Genomic DNA, 6,843 nt, shown 5'->3' on the forward strand with positions numbered 1-6,843 from the left:
ATGTTCTAAGAAAGAGATCTTCTTTCTTGATTTAGGCCTACTACTTAGGAGATACGAGTTCGCAGCGGCAACGAGTGAACAAAACGCGAAAGCAAAAATGAAAGACAACCATATCTAAAAAAATGGAAATTCAGATACTACCTTTTTATGTTCAAGATCTGGCCCCATTATCAAAATTATTGCTGTACCTTTACAATCAAGGCAAACATGATTAAAAGAGAGTGCATTATGATATTTAGGGTGTACCATGTAACAGCCAGCAGTTCCCGGAAGAGCAGTTCTCGAAATAGCAAACTGAGGTTCTTAAAAATAACAGCAACTGCAGTTTTGGAAAATAGCAGTGTTTGACTACAGTTTTGAAAGATTCGTTTCTCATATCCTGGTTCTACTGCTTTTCAGGGAATTGCTGTAATGGGTTAATTGCGTTTTCGGGAAACCGCTATTTAAGGAACCGGAGCTATGAGAGGGCTTTCCTATATTTGCGACGCATTAACTCTTGTTTATTTGGACCACCAATAAACGCTTTACTAAAGCTATGTTCACACTTGCAAGGGAGTCGGTTGACAACTCGTTTGCCCAACTATAGCTTTGAAACACTCTTCATTGCTGGTTCGGTGCGATTTCAACAGCCTCGATTCACGCCTTAAGACGCTTCTGTTTCGTTCACACCTAACTTTAGAAGCGTTTCGAATCACTTCGAACTGGTTTCCCACGTAAATGTGAACGTGGCTTTTATAACTTTATCACTTTCCTCTAGCGGACGAAACTAACTCCACTTTCGACGGATTTGGGGCTTTCAAAGATATTTTTAGTTGTACTCTATCTGACGTAGACCTAAGACGATTAATAACATTTCAGTTATTTCAATGAGCCTTTGGGATAACTATTTCCGTCGCAAAACAGGCGAGTATTTTGGAAGTGTATTTTAGAAATATGAAGTGCTTTTATAGTTGTGCAACCTTTTCAAATACCTCATTCTCCAAGACTTCGAAAAATCTATGGAAGTGCGTGAAACCCACAAAGTAACTAGATGATAAAATTCGTGTGTTTATTAGTCCAAATGGATTTGTCGGCCAAAAAACTTCGTTTCTTCTCGGATTCAGGTACACACTTGACAAGAAAATATCTGTCTTCTATAATAAAATGTTAATAAATAAGACTTTATTCAAACAGATCAGGTTTTTTTACGGAATTTTAAGTTGGCTGACATAATTGCTTGTGGTTTATGGTGAAAATAGATTTTCCACCAAAATTAGTATAATAACAAATAAAAGTGGCATCCTTAAAGAAATTATGTTACTTCAGTGAGCACGTATAAGAAGGAGGTTGGAGAAACCAAATTCTCCGTCAGACCCCCCCCCTTTCAAAACCGCCACCGAGCTGTGGCTCGGTATCAGGAGACCGCACATGTGCAATCGGAGCAACAGAGAGAGAGAGAGAGCGAGAGAGAGAAAATAAGATGGCCCAAGGGCTGGGACTTAATACGAATTTTTCACGGCTCACGTGGTTCCCCATATAGTTGACCTCCCTAAGGTAATATTAAAATAAATCGTACAACTAAAAAACATTTCTTAAACACAATCGTGTATCCCCTTAATTTCTAATAACGTCACATTTCAATTATTATGAATGATACTAAATTGTGCACCCAACTAAAGTATAATTTTATAAAACCATACGAATCAAATAATGTATCTAAAACAAAATCCTGGATCCCCTAAACCAGAAAGCACTATGACTGCAAACCGTCCCCTCAATTTTACCGAACCTAACCATTCAGCATAATCTGATGTATCACGCGCACAAATTGCACGAAAACTATCATCTTGTTTCCTTCACTCAAAAAAGCCCGCGAAATTTAAACTACCTTTCTTTCATCTCTCTCTCTCTCTCTCCTCTCCTCTCCGGGCGGGACGCCCCCTCTCCCTCTTCCCCCTCTCACTTATATACTAGGCAGGTAGGTATCTCTCTACGTCATGCTTTCATTCGTTTCTCTCCGAGCTTCTCTCTCCAAATCGTGTACGCTCTCTCCGTATCATGTACGCGTCCGGCACAGGGACAGGAACAGGCATTTTACCGGAATTAAAATTCCGTGTAAAATTTAAAAATAGGGAGGGGTGTGTACGGTTCACGAGATGTCTGGAGGTAGGTGACAGAGAGTTTGGGCTGTGCGGTATTAGTTACCTTCTGTCTTCCCTCTTTGAGTCTCCATGTTAGACGTGCTCACTGCCTATGGCAATACGGAATTTCGATGTAACTAAGAGGGAATGACAAGGGGGCAAAACGTTGCCTTAGATCTCGCTTTTTGGCGCCTGTGCTGTAGTCTTTTTGTATACCTAGAGTGCCCAGAGAAGGCAATGTATCAATCCCCTTGTATGCCTACCCCCTTTTTTTTCATCGAAAATGTCTATTAAGTGCGTGATCTAATTTTTTTCACAAATGAAGAATGTCAGTAAATTGTTTTTTACATTATCATGTAAAAGACCCAAAGCTCCAGTCCAGGTTCCATTATCAAGTTCTTTTCCGTAATCGTATATGCCAGTAAAATGGAAAGTATAACTGAAAATGAAAAACCCGTATTGTAATCGATGGAAGTATGTAGTACATCATAAGTTTATAAGTATGTTCCATAAGTATGACACTTCCTATACTTCGTAATGCTAGAGACTTACTGAGAGCTAGTTCGAGAACGACAAGCGAGAATTGACTTCACTCGATTAATTTTGCAATCCATCTTCTTATTTAGTCTGTACTAAGCCTTTGACAGCGCCTCACCAGGCATCATTTTAAGAGAATTGCTGACATTCACTCACGTTACTTCATGACAAGCTCTCAGTAACCAGTGACAAACTTATAGATCATATCTTATGAACTTATGGTAAATAATTGACTAAAGATTCACGCACCTGAAGTTTATTGCTTTTGAGAAATAATCGGCTACCATAGCTGCTATGCCATCGATATCGTAATAGGTCAGATGCCTGGGATCCAATAAGAGAAACTTAAAAGATCGTATCTTTTTCAATATCATAAATGCTTCTAATTTGAAATATTCATTATTTAATGCATTCTTTTTAATGCAAAGAACGCATGTAACACTAAGACCACAGTTAAGACAGATATTTTACTCAATGTAGAGTTTGACACGGAATGCCATTTAAATTATACTGTATTTGGTATTAAATCTGGCGAGATTATAGAAATCTAAAGCTCTAGCTCGAAATAAGATGAAACTCCGAGGGGGGAGTCACTTGAATAATCAGGTGGACAAAATCATAGAAATCGATTACTTGATTTCTAGAATTCTTAGAAAATCATCAGTAATCATACTAATTTTGTGGGTAATCAACTATAATCACAAATCTCCGATAATCACTTAAAATCTTGAGAAAATCGGAAATATTCACACGATTTACTAGTAATCTGTTTTAATCAGCTCGGAAATACACATTTCATGAAATAATCACACATAATCAATCGAGGAGTTCGAAAATTCAAGATAAAAATCGTAATCAGTTGAATTAGAAATAATCACTGCATTCATCGCAATTCACGAAGAATGTAGTGGTAATCACGGCATTCACCAAAAACTTGCCGGAATTCACTAGGATTCAAACATAAATCTCAAGTAATCTAAGGCAATAACGGGAAATCAGTGTTAAGATTATGGAAAACACCGAAAATAATTGCAATTAGAGGTGGGAACCCGAAGTGAAAAAAATGGGTTACCCATAAAAAACCCACCCATCGGCGGGTGTGTGTGGGTGGATATCAGAATGCGCGGGTGGGTAGTCTGACGGGTTTTGGTCAGTTTTAACGGTGGGTGTGGGTTGTTTCTGTAGTAATATTTCCCTACCCAATATGTGGTCTATCCATTTCAATTATAATGGTTTTTTAGTAACGAAGTAGGCCTATTTGCTTTTAAAGATAACGTTTGAATTTCATCAGAATAGTATGAACAACAAGCGTTTTGCGACAACATTACAATTAGTGCGGGTATATTTATATTATTTATTGCCCAGTGACCGTAAGTGGTTGTTGATCGTGTTTTGTATTAGTTATTTGTCTCGTATATTCATATGGCTCAGGCCCAGCCTCACGTAAAATGGACTAAAGAAGAAATCAAGAATGTAATCGCGAACAATTCGGTAACCAAGCGCGTTAAGTTTAATGTTAATGAAAGAGGAAAATCTGTTGTGTGGACATCATTCCGGATTATTTTCGTGGATGGAGAAGCAACGAGTTACGTTCAATGTCAAAAATGTGCTCATCTTTTGTCCTGGGAAGCAAAGAATGGCACACATTCTTTGTTACACCATATCAACGGTTGTGGAACCCAACGTCCAGTATTGCGAGCTTTTTCAAGGTCATCTAGTGCTATCCTGACGGACATTCCGAGGACACCAATATCAGAGTGTGCGATTGATGAACTCAATAGGAACGTCGTAATAGGGTTGGCTCAAGATTTACGACCACTATACAGTGTAGAATTAAAAGGGTTCCTACGCATCGCTCAAGCTTTCGCCGATTTCGGAGCTGATCATGGAACCCTTGATGTACAAAAGGTTATGCAAAACCGTAAAACGTTAAAGGGAAAACACCTTGATGGCGTAGTCACAACCATCAAAAGTAACATCATGGAATCCTTAGAGAAGTCTCTATCTTACCCAAGATTTGCTTTTACAACTGACATGTGGACTGAAAAATATAAGCAACGCCATTTCCTCTCTTTGAATGTTCACTTTATTGATGAACACTTTGCGCTCAACAGCAATCTTCTAGCGGTAGAGGAATTTCCGGACGAGAAAAAGTCTACCATAAATATCAGAGGTGAGTGCGCAAGAATATTGCAAACCTATTTTCCCTCGCATGACGTGAGCAAGATACTTGCCAATTCTATGTCGGTTACTGACGGTGGGTCAAATATGGTTGGTGTTTTCCCACATCGTTTACCTTGCCAATGCCACATTTTGAACTTGGTACTGGAACATTCATTTAAAGATAAAGTTCTTGTCGAACACTTTCCGGCTATTAAGAGTACGATCGATGGTATAAAGGCTCTCGTAACTTATTTAAAAAAATCCGGCTTAAATTCAAAGCTTCCAAATACATTGAAACAAGACGTGACTACCCGTTGGAACAGCAAATTAATTATGCTGGAATCGTACCAGAAAAATTCCATACCGGTCAAAGAAATTCTTTTGAAGCACAATCAATTGCATAGAATTACAGAAGTCAATGATACCCTCGTTGATGAACTTGTGCAACTTCTACGTCCCTTTTTAACCTGTTCAATGAAGATGAGCGCCGAAAAAAGCCCGACCATTAACATTGTTGCCATTTGGTACGAGGTTTTACGGCAAGAATTAATTCCAAAAGAGAGAGATTCAACCTTGATAGCTCAGTTTAAAACGGAAGTCCTGGTTTGGTTCAATAAGTACTGTCAATTGAACGATATCTACTACGCTGCATGCATGTTACACCCAAAGTAAAACTCATTTACGATGGCCACAAATGTAAGCTTCAGCTTTACGTCTTGCCGTTTGGCTGTTGTCCGCCATATTAAGGTCAGATTGCACTTAGCTGAAAGTTTATCGTTGTGAGCCACCGGGTTAATTTTAGTAAGCAAGTATTACATGAAGTGTTCCTTTTCTAGATATAAAAAGTTACAATTTGCCAGCGATGATCAACGGAAAGCGGCGAAGAATATATTAAACTCCTGGATGGAATCGGACACACAAACTGATGGTGTTAGAGAGCAACTGGCGGACATTGATGAGCTCGAAAAAGAGCCACCCACAAAGGTGCCCAGGTCTGGAGATTTATCTTTACTGGAAAGATTTGAAGATAACGAAGACGACGATGAACTCAGCATTTATATTGGACACTCGCTACCACGCTCAGGTTAAAACATTAAAGCGTTGCTGTGCAACTACCTCTCAGTTGAATGCATCTGTAATCCACTAGACCCGTGCGATGCTGCCATTATTTACGATGCTCAATTGCCTCGGTAGTTAAATGGCATAAATACACAAGCTGTTCGAGCATACTTGTACATTTACCATGCTGATTCTTTCTTTTCCCGTATTATATAGCTGGTGAAGAGTTTGATCTCTTGGGTTTCTGGAGGAAATCGACTCAGTTCCCAAAACTGCGAAGAGTAGCTTCGTGGGTACTGGCCATTCCTGCGTCAGAGGCAACTGACGAAAGAACGTTTTCCAGCACTGGGGCAACGTTAAACATTAGACGTACTGAACTCAGTGGTTCAACCTTATCGGATCTAACATATGTACACAAAAACTACCTCAGTTATACTCAATAGTAACAATAAAACATGTGTTTTTCAGATCCAAACCACTCATTTATATTATTTCTCAAAAATTGAGTGGGCATTCATGGGTATCCCGCGGGTGGGTATGGATTTAGGCGGGTTTTCCAGGGCGGTTTTGGGTTGAGTTCTAACTGTTACGGAGTGGGCGGGCATATCCGAAATGGGTTTTCATTTTGTGGGTGGGTAATGGTATTTTTCTGGTATTCGGGTTCCCACCTCTAATCCAAACCACTCATTTATATTATTTCTCAAAAATTGAGTGGGCATTCATGGGTATCCCGCGGGTGGGTATGGATTTAGGCGGGTTTTCCAGGGCGGTTTTGGGTTGAGTTCTAACTGTTACGGAGTGGGCGGGCATATCCGAAATGGTTTTCATTTTGTGGGTGGGTAATGGTATTTTTCTGGTATTCGGGTTCCCACCTCTACAGATAACAACAGATTATTAGTAAATCACGTGATTATTTTCCATTTTCTCATGATTCCGCGTGATTTCCAGTGATTATCGGAAATTT

This window comes from Phalangium opilio, unplaced genomic scaffold (assembly GCF_054372755.1).
Source record: "Phalangium opilio isolate 3A_F unplaced genomic scaffold, DU_Popi_V2 ptg000063l_1, whole genome shotgun sequence".
In the NCBI taxonomy this organism is placed as follows: domain Eukaryota; kingdom Metazoa; phylum Arthropoda; class Arachnida; order Opiliones; family Phalangiidae; genus Phalangium; species Phalangium opilio.